Raw genomic sequence first — 14,610 nt, 5'->3', positions numbered from 1 at the left:
TCTATCATTTATCACTTGCATTGGCAACTCCTTCATAATTCTTACTCTGCTGCCTCCCAATATCAATGTCTTTTCAAAGTTTTTATTCATGATCTTTTCCACGATTTCTTTTGTCATGTATCTTACCAACATCTCTTGGTAAATTATTTTTCTTGGCATAGAGTGAGTTCACTCTATACATATAATCATACATATTTTTAGTCTCTTTAGGATCTTCCTCTAAAAATTCTGCAATTATTTTTATTATATATTCTTTCAAGTCACCATCTTCCTTTTCAGGTACTCCTCTCAGACGTATCTGAGTCTCCATCAATTTGCAGTCATGGATTGTCACTTTTTCTTGTATTTTCAACAAGGTGGAGTCATGTACTTTCATTCTCCCTTCTCCCTCCTGCACTTTCTTAGATGTTTCCTCTGTCTCCATATCTTTTTAAATCTCTTCTATAATTAATTTTTTTGATGCAGTTATCATCTCTCTCATGCCTTTCATCATTCTGGCCTCCATTGCCTCTAATTGATCCTGCATTTTCTCCAATGAACTAGCCCTTGTATGGGTTTGCTTGTGTTCTGACATTTAAAAACACCAAAAATTTTGATCTCACCAATTTCAGATTTAACTATCAGATTCAAAAGATCAGAGCTTGCTTTTTATAACAAGCCTAATTTTGCCATCCTCAAAGCTTTCCAGACCGAGATATTAATTTTTTAAATTTTTAAATCCTTCAAAATGACTTTTTGCTTCTCTCTGAAAATTTTTTCCCTTTTTCTTTTAAAGGCTTCAAAAGTCCATTATAAACAATATGTCCAATAGTATTTATCTTCTTATCATCATCTCGATTAATTCCAACAATTTTTAATGTCCTGAACACTTTAAAAACATTTTAATTTTGACCTCCTTGCAATGGCCACCGATGTTTCTCAATGGCATTATAGTCCTAGAGTAGGCTTTTCATCCGCTACTTCCTGTTTTACTTGCCACCAAATCTCGTTTTCACTGGTAAAGAGATCTCACGATACTTGATGTACTTCTTGTGTTGATTGTATATGCTGCAGGTCTGTGACGATGGTGCTCTTTTTTCAAAACCACAAGTAGACCAAACAATAAATTCCTTTCCACTTTTTAGCACTGTCCTTTAAATTTACAAAGTCCAAATTTCACCTCTTCCTCACTTCTTCTTCCAAGCTTTCTAGATTTCCATTTCCCACCTTCTGAATTTATTCTGTTTAAGTGTAAATAGTCCCGGAATGAAATATAGTAATCTGTACCTTTTCTGCCAATTATCCAGATCCACACCGGTCTTGTGTAGCTTTAGATGTTTAGCAAAGTCCAAGAAGGTTAGGATTCTGTTGAGCTTATGTCAAATAAATGACTCTGAGAACTTCTGCAGATGATGAAAATGCATCTCTTCTCCGGAGACCCCTCAAAGCCTCAAAGGAGCCTCCCCCAAGGTCTCCCTTTTAGCCAAGGTAAATCTCCTCAAAGTTTCCCCTGCATATCTTGGACTAATCTCTAACTGAGAAAAGTAGGCAGTAGGCATTAATTTGCCTTCCACAACTCCAAACAGAAGTTCCAGCCTGCTCCCTTTATGAGAAGCAGCTCAGCTCGGCATTTTCCTCCCCCGGAAGTCCCAGGGGCAGACACATCATGTCTTGGGATGGCAGGAGGGGCTGGCCACCGGGGGGAAATGGGCAGAGATGGAGGAACCTCATGTGTCTCCATATCTTCCCCCTCCACCCCATGCGTCCTGGCCATCCCTTGAAGGCCTGCTGGTGCCCAAAAGAACCAAAGAAGGGGGCTGGTCCTCCTCAACCAGCTTCTCGTCCAGCTCCTGCATGGCACTCTGCATCCTCCTTGGGGTGATCATTTTGGACAGAAAACTGTTCCCAAAGCTCAGCTCCAAGGGGGACTGCTCTTGCTGCCCCTCCTGTGCTGTGGCTGCTGAGGCCAAGTGACATTAGCTGGAGCAGAGACTGCCCGAGCAGCAGACTCCAGCTGCCAGCACCTAAATTCACCTCTGCTGGGAGTGCCCCAGCAGCCTCAATGATGGGCCCAAGGTGGGCCTTCTTCATTACACTCCGGCCAGAGGTTGGAGTGCTGGAAGGTGGCTGTGGAGTGGCCCTATGCACAGGTGGGGGGGGGGAATTGTGGTCCTCCCCCTCCCCTCCACCCCTCTAGTCTTCTCCCTGGCCTTGCCCCCAGGGCCCCTCTTCTGCTGCCTGCCACTCATGTCACTCTTGGCTAGTCTCACACAACCTGAACTGAGAGTGGGTTTTTTAACAAACCTAACTCACTACACTGTACCCTTAACCAACAGGTGATCTGACTTTTTTAAAAAAAGCCTTCCCACCAAAACTTGGTTGTTTTTTTGGTCCCTAACCTGTCCTGTTTATGGGCTGGGGGTAGTAGTGGTCTGGTAAAGTTTAGGAGACTAGGTGATTCTGCCTTTAGCTGGCTACAGTTTTTAAAAGGCTACCTTGAGATGAAGGCAATTCTTGTTATATCCTCCTAGCTAAACTTCTCCTAACTAGATCCTGGGACAAACTAGATTTCCTTGCAAACTAGAGACAAGCTGTGGTTTACCCTATGGAAATCTAAGGATGCACCAGCTTTCAGTGGCTGAAAGCAAGATGCACTGCAATCCTAGTCTCTTTAAAAGGGAGCCTGATGTGGCCTAGTCTGTCATGCTGCCTTTTTGAAGAAACCTGACCTGCAGTCTTTTTAAATTGCCCCTATCTGGCCTATCTGAGTTTGATAAAAACTGAAGCCCTAAACTGGATTAAGTTTTTTTTAATTTGAAAAAAACACAATCCCTAAAAACACCCTTGTTAGTATGGCAGCCTATTTACTGGCCCTAGCCAAACCAAAAACACCCTCAGTCTCCAAAAATAACTCTATAAAAACAGGAAAGTGACCCAACCCACACAGCTCACCCTCGCACCAACTCGCTCACACCAAATGGTGAATTTTAAAACCCCCAAACCTAGCTGTAAAAACCTTAACTTTTAACGAAGAAATGTAGGCCAAACCAAGCCCCCCCCCCCCCCAAGAACCAGAACAAGGGAAAAGGAACAACAGGACAGGAAGCAAGACACAAACACCAACAAATCCATGTAAGAAATCTCTTTAAAACTTCACTTTTAACAAAAAAACCTCAGGCCAAACCAACCCACCCACCCCTCAATAACCAGAACAAGGGAAAAGGGACAACAGGACAGGAAGCAACACCATCAGCAACAAATCCAACCAAATGCAATTGAGAAATCCAACAGATCAAACTATAAAACCCTGAGCTTTTAACAATAAAAATTAGACCAAACTGACTGCCCCCCCCCAAGAAACAGAACCAGAAGAAAAAAGGAACAACACCAACCCAACACAGCAGCAACAAATCAAACAGAGAATCCTTTTAAAACACTAAAAAAAACTTGACTCAACAGCTTAACCTCCTGAAACCCTTCACCCTAACCCCAAGAAACCCAAGCCACCCAAATCAGGAAAATTAAAAGGACAATGTTTCTTCTTTTTGAAGAAGTCCTTTTAATGAAGTAAGATATTGGGCAACCCCCCTGCCCCCCGCCCCTAACCCTAACCCCCCACAGAACCTCCTAACACCAACCCCAAATAAACCACCCACCCAAATCTGGATAAGTAAAGGGACTCTGAGTCTTAAAAAGTCCTTTTACTTTTATCCTAACTAAAATAAAAACAAAAAACCCAAGTCTTATCTTTTAGATGTCTTCTCCAGGCAGGCCAGGCAAGGCTGAGACAGAGAGCAGCAGCTGAAGCCAGCGCAGCTCACACAGTCTCTCTCTCTCCCACCTGGAGACTGGCAACCTTACAAAAACAAAGTAGTTTGCACATCTTCCATTCAGGTATTTCTCTGGCTGGGAAGAGGCTGTCTCTGTGAGAGACTGCAATATTAAAAAAAAGTTTGGTAATGAAAAACTTTTGAAATTATATCTTTTTAGACACAAAATCAGGAGATGAGAATTCAAAATAGCACAAAATATCTCAACTGTATTTGCACCCCCCTAGATGTGGAAGGTGGAGAAGGTTTTAACAGACAAACCAAAATTCCTTCCCTCTTGGATGAAGTGAAGGCTTCGCTTAACAAAAGGCTAAAACAGATACAATGGATTTGGCCAGTACTCTCTTATCTGATCTTGATAAGTTTTTAGGCAAGATTGGTACAAAGGAAGGTGGAGAAGGGGAAAATAATGAGCTTTCTGCCTGGGTGAGGCTCAAAATTGTAACTCTTTCCAGTTTCTTTAACTCAAGCTGAATTTGGCTGAGTTTATTTCAAGAGGGTCTGCATGAGATTTGCCAATCAGTAATATATTGGTTGTTGCTGCTCCTGCAGCTGAAGGTTCTACTTTCTGTACTTTCAAATTTAAATTACAGACAGGCCCATTTGAGGTTAGCTGTCTTGTGTTGCTGTGACCTTTGAAAAGGAGAGGCAACACCTCTTATGTTACAAACACTGAATTTGATCTCTTCTGAGGCTCTTTAAAAAGTTTTCCTAGCCAGCAATCCACTGGAAGATACTGGGACAAAAAGTACTTTACAAGAATGGTGGCAAATAAAAACTATTGTTCTTCTTGCCACTGGCTAGTTATAGGTCTATAAGAAAATGAGGCTCTCTCTCAAAGACACTGAGTTGCTTGTACCTTAAGGAGACCTGAGATAATCAAAAATTTAATTTCTCAGGGCAATGCATTTAAAACTCTGTTCCTTTGCCTTAGTTACTTATCAAATCTTTACTGCTACAGATTTCCATTGAGCAAAAGGGAGAACAATTAGCATTTCTTCCTGATGGAAGAGTGCTGAGCATTTGCAATACTTTAGCCAGCTCTTTTGGGGCTAATCTGCAAACACTCTGTACAAGCTCAGAGGCTATACCATTTAAGATTCATAGAACTGAAGCAATAAATATTTTCCAACTTTATAAGCAAGAGAAAGATGAACTTGGGAGTTTTCATTCAGTCAATTTGAAAGTTACAACGGTCAGTTTCTTACATTTTGCTCTGAATGTTTTGAATTAACAAAAATTAGTTCAACCTCTCTTTCTCAGGTACTTGATTCTGGCATTTTAAAGGGTTAAACTAAATATATTACATCAAACTCCCATTACCCTGCAGAGAAAACTGACTCTGTAGGCTGGAACCCTTGCTGGGATTCCAGGAGATCTCCAGGCCTCACCTGGAGAACTGGCCTGGTCTAATTGTAGTCCAAATCATTGTTTTTCTGTTTGCTTATTTAGTCAAGGGAAAAGATGTCTTTGTTACCTTTAAACCTTACAAAGCCAGGTTTCTCTGTTTTAAGAGACATTCAAGTCTAGAAGTTAGATTTTCCTTTGGGTGGGAGGGGAGGTTCAGAGACAAAGGAACCTTGCCTACCATTCTCTGAAGTACCACAGAATTCTGGCTTTCAAATTCCCCAAATGGGATGAGCTAAGGACAGACAATTTCTGGCAAAAAGGACTGAGGCTTGCTCATGTAGGAGTGTCTGGAGCAAGTCCTTGCTAAAAGGAATACCTTGTGCCATGAGTGCGGAACTCTGTATAGGCCCAGAGACCACATTTCCTTCATGATTCTGGGGTAAGAGAACTGAAACAGGGACTGTTTTCTCATTTTCATGGAGAAAAGAAGTCTGGGGCTGCACAGCTGGGTTTGCCCTTTCTTTAATACAAGCTTCTAACTTTTGCTGAAGTTCCTGATTTTTCTTAGCAAGCTGTTTGATTTCTAAATCTTTTTCCTGAGTAGGATTTGTAAGTTTCCCTATTTTTCCTTTTGGGGGAACATTTTCCAAAGCAGTAGCTTTGGGGAAGCTATATCCATTTTCTGCAAACTCTGTGGCTTTGGGAGCCATGTTCCCTGGTGGCTTCATGGCATCTGAAAGAGCAGTAAGTAGCACATGTGTGGGCTGCTTATCAAACTGCCTCATGTCTGCTCCAGTGGCTCTAAGCTGGGACCAAGCTGCCATTCTGATTTTGTCTCGAGGGGTCCGCTGGGCTGAGTGAGGACAGGGTTGCTCTAAGGCTGACTGTGTCTGCCTAGGAGCATAAGCCTGCCTGTGTCAGGGAACCCTTGGGCAAGCTGGGGATGGCAAGAAGAGCTGGATCCAAGGCCATTGTTTTGGAACTTCCAGTTCTGGCTTTCTTCTCCATGCCCATCTTGTTCTTGATTCCAGTAAGCAGGGTGCCTGCCTCTGCTATTCTTATATTGTGCCTGAGTGAGCTGTGTTTCTAAAACAGCAACTTTCTGTTCAGAGACTTGAGCATGCTTTAAAGCATTCTCCAGTCTGCATTTGACCTCCTGGAGAGTGTGGGTTAGATTTTGTTTGTCTTTTAGGTACTCATGTTTCTCAGCCCTGAACCTTTCTATCTCCTTCTCATAATCACTTAATCTAGCTGTGTAGCCTTCATGAACTATTTCCCTTCTTGCATAGTCAGCTTTCATTCGACTCTTTTTTAACATAAATTTGTCAACTTGGTAGAGATTAGCCTCTAGATCTTTCCAGGTGGTTTTTCTCATGGCTGCTATGCCTAACAACTGCAAGGTGGGTATATTGAGACCTGTGGTCACATCAGATATGAAATCTTGATTCTCATAATCTGGTTCCCCACTGTCTTTGGGTAATACTATTTTAGCTGCTGCTGCTGCTAGGAATTTCTTCCTGGTTAAATATGCAGTAGGGACCTCGTCTGGGCTCTGCACAGGGTGGTAGTAGATGTGCCTTATGGTATCTCCATCCCACGTGTAGGATATTACCTCAGCTATCCATTCTAAGATGGTGGTATTAGAAGGGTTCTGGTGATCCATTACATTTCTGACTTTGACTAGTTCTGGGCCTTAGGCGCATAATCTCAGCACATGGTTTAATTCAGTTATGGAGGCTTCTTTGTAGTGAATTCTAGCTCTGGCCATCCACAACACTGAGGTGTCTATGTTATAGGGACCGAGGAAGCTGGCAGTCATTTTAATATCCTCTGATCCCCAAGATCTAGTTTCCTTCACTACTTTTACAGACTCGGACCCATTCTGTTTCCTGGTGGTAGTTTTTCTAGTAACCACATGATAGGCTGGGGCTGACTGTCCTGCTCTAACACTCCCGACTGCCTCATCTTCACTCTCCTCATCTGATGAAAAGTCACAGAGAGCAGGGGCCGAAACAGTGGCTATCAGGGTCTTTTTGAACTCTAATTTCTTTTTGAGAGCTGTTATTTCCTTTTTACTGTCAGGCTCTGTTCATTTACAATATTGCTAAACGCTGTTACTAACCATATTGATCAATGCCTAGAAACGCGCACTAACACAGGGGCCGGGGTAGTAAAGAGGGAAGGGGGAAAAGTAGAGAGTAGCTTCCCAGGAATATCAACAGTTGCCAAGGTTTCTTTGAAGTAGACAGTATGTGCCAGATTCTCACCTCCTCCTCAGAGGCAGCAAGGACATTGCCTCCGGGAAATGTAACCACCAACTGAAAAGATAAGGGGGGAACATTGGGAAAACTCTCACATGCAAAAGCAACCTTTTGTTTTGGGAAATGAGGGGTAGGAGCAATTGCTTTGATGTAGAATGTAAAATACCAATGATTTGAACTGATCTCCATCAGTTCCAATGCCTACCAAACTGGAGTAACTCTGAAGTATCCAATAAATGCAACTTTGTTTCAAAATACTAAGTCTGCTTACTTGTGAGCTTCAATGAACCCACGCCTGACATTTACAGGAATCATCGCTAGCTGCTTCTCATACTTTCCAATTTTTCTCGGACATGTACTCAATAGCGTACTGCAATTTGCTATTTTACGCCTTAATTTCCTCTACCTCTTTCTCCAATGTGGTTACCTGCATTTGGGACTTTTGTAGGGCAGGTAGTGTATCTTGTTGTGCCAAAGTTAACGTTCATTTCTCCAATTTAAGTTCCTCTATAATTTTCTTTGCTTTTTGCCATTCAAGATCTAGACTATTATTTTCCTCCATGAATTCTCTTACATATATTTCATGTCCTTTACTCAATCCTACTTTTTCTTCCTCGTGGCTTTGAAGGGTTTGCTCCAATTCTACTTCGTGAGTCTGGAGCATTAGTTCCTCCTCTGCCGCATGGCTTTGAAACTCCTGCTCCAGCGCTGATGCATGGCTTTTAAGAGTTTGTTCCAGTTCTTGCTCTTTTAAGTCTAACTGTTGCTCTTGCTGCTTATTTTGTTAATCATAGCCGAGCTGTCCTGCAAGGCTACGAACAACCCCCACGATGAAAAAAGATCTCTCTTCCCTGAGCTGATCTTTTTATTAGCACAGTGGTCCTCGGGTCAGGGTTTTTAAAAACTCCTGCTTTCCAAGGGTTGTCTCCCTTCTTCATAAGCCACTTCTCTAGCTTGGGAAGCTCCTGATCTTTCTCGGCAAAAAAGTCCATAGTGACACGAGTTGGCCGCTTATTCCTTTAGTACCTAGTGGAGTGCCGCTGCCTACCAGCACTTTCCGTCCTAGGACTGGTTGCCCAAAAACTAAGGTCACTGTGGTAGATAATTGCAGATTTTCTTTGGTGCCTAGGGAGTTTATGCTAACTAACCTAGGGCTTGCTATGGTGCCTTAAGCCGACCTTGTCCTAGACCATATAAGGACTTTGCTAGGTGCCTGGGGAACCAACGCTTGTTGGATTTCCTCCAGGACTTTTGGTGCCTAGAGAGTTTATCCTAACTGACCTAGGGCTTGCCTTGGTGCCTGAGGAGCCACCACCTGTTGGACTCAGGACTTTTGTTGCCTTAGACTAGTCTTGCCCTAGACAGTGTAAGGACTTAGAGTATGTGTGCCCAGAGCTGATCCGTTAACTGCCCAGCTCTACGGTCTTCTACGTGTGTGGATGTGTGTAAAGTGTATGTGCGTGTGTGCACTAGGCTCCAAGTAAAGAGGAAAAAAGGAAGGGTTCTCTATCCAATCTTAAACTGTCCTAACCTATCCTGACATTCCCTCCCCAGACAGATGCATTTAGAAAGGCCTCGGGACAATGGCCAGACTTCACGAGACTCTCCCGTTGCTTTCTATCCGGCTCAGTCCTTTCACAAGGTTTCTGGCCTTCTAGGTACGGCTGGAGAGTCTGCGCTGAATGATAGAGTGGGAGCAGCCCAACCCACAATATAGAGATGCTCACTAGAGCCGTTCACACAGATCTCAATCACTCATACAATCGCCTAACTAGCAAGACTTTCTGTGTGGTGTAATCTCACGTCTGGCTATGTGAAGACATGCATGTCGACTCACATGTGTTTCCACAGTCAGGGTTGCCCAATGCTTTCTCCACCAATATCTGTAAGCCAAAATGCCCTCAAAACGAGGTTGGGGAATTATCAAGTGGGCACCTGGCTCACTCAGGATCTTTTTACCTATGTATACAAGATTAACTGTCCAGAAAGTAATGCTTAAAAATATAGGGACTCTAATTTAGTAAAATCAATTAAAATTTATTGGGAAAAATATAGACTTCCATACAAGATAAAATACTCATCAAAACATACATTCAGTCCTAGGAAACATAGACAGACAGACAGACAGACAGACAGACAGACAGACAGACAGACAGACAGACAGACAGACAGACAGACAGACAGACAGACAGACAGACAGACAGACAGACAGATAGATAGATAGATAGATAGATAGATAGATAGATAGATAGATAGATAGATAGATAGATAGATAGAGGAACACATGGGTAGACAAACAGGGTGATATTTACCTATTGTAGTCTTCAAGGAAGGCTCCAATAGCGACAAGCGAGGAAGTGGGAGATGGGACCCGAAACTGATCAGGAATCGGGGATGGATCTATGCAGCGGAGGTTGGGATACTGATAGAAGCACACATGTGGGGAGCTATGTTACAGGTTATATAGACTACCTTGAGCCCTTAGGGGCTGGGAGGTTTGAGGGAGGAGAAAGGGGAGGCTCTGCAGTGACCACAGGGGCTGGAGTAGCCAATAGAAAGTTCATTGGTGGCCCCTAATTGGGTGCCTATAACTGACCAATGAACAAACTTGGTCCAGGAGTACCTGAATAAACTTTCTGGTTGAAATGGACCTGGGGGAGGCTCCAAAGTGACAGTTGGAAAGAAGAATAGAAGTGACTACTGGGTGGGGAGCACTTAAGATTAAGTGGACTTATCTAAAAAGGTGACAATAGAGAATCAAATTATTGCCTAGGTAGCACCTGGTTTGCACAAAGGAACTTGGCTCTGGCTGGAGATGTTCTTCCTCTTCTTTAGTCTTCTTCCTGGCACCAGTCTTTGTCCTGGGTTTCGTTAGACAAAGGCTTGGGTGGTTTGCAGGATCCATGCTTGGATAAGCTTGATTGCCTTATGCAGAAGTTGAAGCAGCTGTTGGATATGGAGTCAGGAAAACAAGATGGATTCTGGTGGTGTTAGCCTTTGGTTCATGTAAACAGGCTGGAAGCTGTTTGCTTGTACAGTTCGTGGTGGCGTGGCTTCTTCCACTGCAGCGGCCAAGACTGGGCACACAAGGGACAGCTGGAAGCTCGTCTGTAGTTCTGGCTAACACCCATCCAGAGATGTAAAATGCTGCTGCAAAGCTGAGGCTTATAGTATCCATGTAAGCCTTAGAAACCGTGGGCAAAGTCCACTTCTTAGAGCAGATGTGTGTGAGTCAAACTCCAGGCACCCTGGCAACCATACTGGTGATCACGATGTCCATGTGTATGAAAAGTAGGGGGCTTTTCCTTACATATGCCTCCTTTCCACTCAGTCAGGGTCCACAAGATACAACCATAAAACATTAAAGCATTTAATAGTAAAAATAGTAAAAGTGTAATAGTAAAAATAGTAAAGTGTAATGTTTTATATCCAAAAGTTTTGATTTTGTGTATCTCTAGCTAAAGGATGTCAGGTTGCAAAGAGTTTTGTAGGATGGTATATGTTGCAACTAAGAAAGAGATCCTCAATACAGAAAACTGGGCTCTCCACCACAGGATTAAGTGAAGGAACATAGGGCCTTGTAAAGAGAGGTCCGTCCAATAGTCACATATTTATTTGGAAATAGTTATCACTGACTTCAGTAGTTCTTGCATTTGAGGCCCACTGGAGTCAAAATCATAGAGTTGGAAGAAGAAGAAGATATTGGATTTATATCCCGCCCTCCACTCTGAATCTCAGAGCAGCTCACAATCTCCTTTACCTTCCTCTCCCACAACAGACACCCTCTGAGGTGGGTGGGGCTGAGAGGGCTCTCACAACAGCTGCCCTTTCAAAGACAACCTCTGCCAGAGCTATGGCTGACCCAAGGCCATTCCAGCAGGTACAAGTGGAGGAGTGGGGAATCAAACCCGGTTCTCCCAGATAAGAGCCCGCACACTTAACCACTACACCAAACTGGCTCTCCAGGAAGGGATCTCCAGGGTCATTTAGTCTAACCTCCTGCACAATGAAGGAAATTTACAAATACTTCTCCCCTCACAAACCCAGAAGATGGCAAAAAAGAAAAAAACCCCTCCCAACAAAACAAAACAATGACAAAAACTCCAGGATCCCTGTAAACTGGCCTGGAGAAAAACTGCTGCCTGACCCCAAAGTGGCAAACAGCATTTCCCTGGGCATGTAAGAAGAGGCCACGAGAACTAAACACTGATGCAACCCTTCCTACCCTCCTTCTCATGATCTGCTTAAGTTCACATCAACAATTTGAATCAGAAGCATATGATTCTTGTTAACTGCTTGCAACTGGACAGCAGCAATCAATAGATTTTCTCTCTCGTTATATTACAGCCTGTGGGATGCTGGGGCAGTCTATCAGAGCAGTTAAAACTGGTTTTCAGTATCTTTCAGTACACAGCTATTTGGGATTTGTCCCAGCCTTTATTGATAATTCCCCAGATGTTTCCATTCCAGGGCAGACCCTATTTTCTATCTGCTATCCAGAGATAGAAATGATTAGTTGTGGCACTATAATTCTTACTAGTACATAATTACCACAATTTAGTAGCAGTATCCTGCTGGAGATGGAATCATATATGCATAGGACTGCTATTAGTAACATGGATGGTATCCTAGAACGTAGAAGAGAACAGGGCTATGTGTAAATCATAGATTCTACAACATAGGGTTAGAATTAGTATGTAAATAGCCTTCAGACCAATTTATCTATGCCCACCTTTCTCCCCAATAAGAACCCAAGTCAGCCTACATTTTTCTCCTTTCCTCAATTTTATCCTTACAACAACCCTGTTAGGTAGGCTAGGCTAAAAGTATGTGACTGACTTAAGGTCACCCAGCAAGCTTCCATGGCAGATAGGGGATTCAAATCCAGATCTACTAGATCCAACTCTGACACTCTAAACACTATGTAACACTGGCCCTCATCTATTCAGCAGTTCATCTACCTTTATGGACTATGTCTCATTGTCAATAGCAGAATACATGTCTCTTTAAAAGAAAAAAGAAGAAGGGAGTCTGTGAAACGCACCGCTAGATTATTCACAAAAGGAACTGAGGATGTTGACTCTGGCATTAGTGACAATTAATTAATGAAATCTGCCAAGTGGACATGAACTCTGAATGGCGACTGCAATCTTATTTGAAAAGTTTGTGCACACATGGTTAATGCAAGACTGCTGCTCTCTGTGACCATAAACCAACGAAAGATATTTTCATTGAGAATGTTTCCATAACAAAGTCAGGGTGAGACATAGGTTGGTTTACACTTCCCAATTGGCTTTATTTGCCTTATTAAAATCAAAGATAGACCAAGTATAGGCAGCACAAGCGTATCTGTCATCAGCACAGCTTTTTAACATTTATTCATCTCATATGCTTCAAAATACATGGCTGCAACAGCTGGCAGATACAGGCAGGAAAACAACTGATCCCCCCTGTCAACACCACCCAACCTTCTGAAGCCAAGCAGGCAGTTACACAGTAACACATAAAAGCCAGTGTTTTGTTTAGCCAATATCCTTGTGTGTACGTGTTTTCCCCTCCTCTTTTGTTCAGAATGTGCAATACATTAAAGGGACCTGATTAGAACAAAGGAACAGGGATCATGGTAACAATTATGATAGGAATGAAAATGCATAATTAAAAAAACTGCACAAAATCAGGAAAATAATGCCAGGTGAAGATGAATACATGTCCGCTGGGAACAATTACACAGCAGATGCATCCAAAAATTCATTATCGACGTATAATTTGACATGCCCCTAGTAATGTAATTCATTACATTTACAAATAATTCATCACAGGTGTTGTCAACTAGAATGCCTCACAGGATCATTGCGTTACTCACTGGAAAAGGAGGAAGTGTCCAGTTTTTAAATACATGTTAAACATTTTCTGATAAAATGATCCAGCCTTTCTCAGTTTGAGAATCCCTGTGTGCCAGTTGCTGACTTTCTAAAATAGATTCATTTTCCTCCAAATGAAGAGAAAAAATAGTGCTGACAAAATTATCTATGTGTATGTTTATATATTAGACTATTTATATTTCATACAAAAACTTGGAAATCTTAGATCTTGTCCCCCTTCCATATCAAACAAAATAGGTTTACATGCAATTCTAAGTATTAATCACAGCTCCTCTTGTTTGCCTAGCTGGGTAAAAGTTACCTGGATTACTGGTATGTATACAGGCTATAGTCAATTTATTTTATAGAATCATAGACTCTTAGAATCATAGAGTTGGAAGGGGCCATACAGGCTGTTCAATGTATCCTTGACAAGTGTTTGTTCAGCTGCTGCTTGAAAATTGCCAGCCAGTTGGAGCTTACCACCTTCCTAGGTAAACAATTCCTCTGCTGAACTCCTTTTACTGTAAAAAAAATAAAATCATAATATCCAGCTGGTATCTTTCTGGCTATAATTTAAACTCATTATTGCAAGTCCTATCCTTTGTTGTCAATAGGAACAGCTCCCTGCCCTCCTCTAAGTGACAGCCTTTCAAATACTTAAAGAGAGTAGTCTTGTACTCCTTCAACATCCAAATCTCCAGAATGAACATTCTGAAGTCCCTCAACCTTTCTTCATAGGGATTGGTCTTCAGGCCACTGATCATCTTCATTGCTTTCTTTTGCATCTTCTCCATTCTGTCCACATCCTTATAAAAGTGAGGCCTCCAGAACTGCATATAGTACTCCAGGTGCGGCCTGGCCAATGTGGTATACAGTGGGACTATGACATCTTGTGATTTGGATCTTATGCCTTTGCTAATACACCCCAAGACTGCATTAGCCTTTTTTGCCATTGCATCACGCTGACTGCTCATATTTATCTTACAGTTCACATGTACCCTAAGATCTTGTTCACATAAACTTCTACCCAGAAGGGTTTTCCCATCCAGTTTGGGTGCTTGATATTTTTTCTTACCTGGATGTAGAACTCTGTTCCTATCCTTGTTGAATTGATCTTATTCACATCCATCAATTTTTCCTGTGTGTTCAGATTAGAAATGAATTGTAAAAAATGAAAGATCAATAGTATAGATCTAACACAAACTATTTGCTGATCTGTCATGCACAGATGTGTGCATTCTGACCTACAAAAGGACCAAAACTGTGCAGAACTGCAATTTGATTACTGCATGGCTGTTTTGGGTTTAATCCTTTAGATATAAAAGA

The sequence above is a fragment of the Heteronotia binoei genome, chromosome 21 (genome assembly GCF_032191835.1).
Source record: "Heteronotia binoei isolate CCM8104 ecotype False Entrance Well chromosome 21, APGP_CSIRO_Hbin_v1, whole genome shotgun sequence".
NCBI classification, from domain to species: Eukaryota; Metazoa; Chordata; class Lepidosauria; order Squamata; family Gekkonidae; genus Heteronotia; species Heteronotia binoei.
This window is presented reverse-complemented; position numbering follows the sequence as displayed.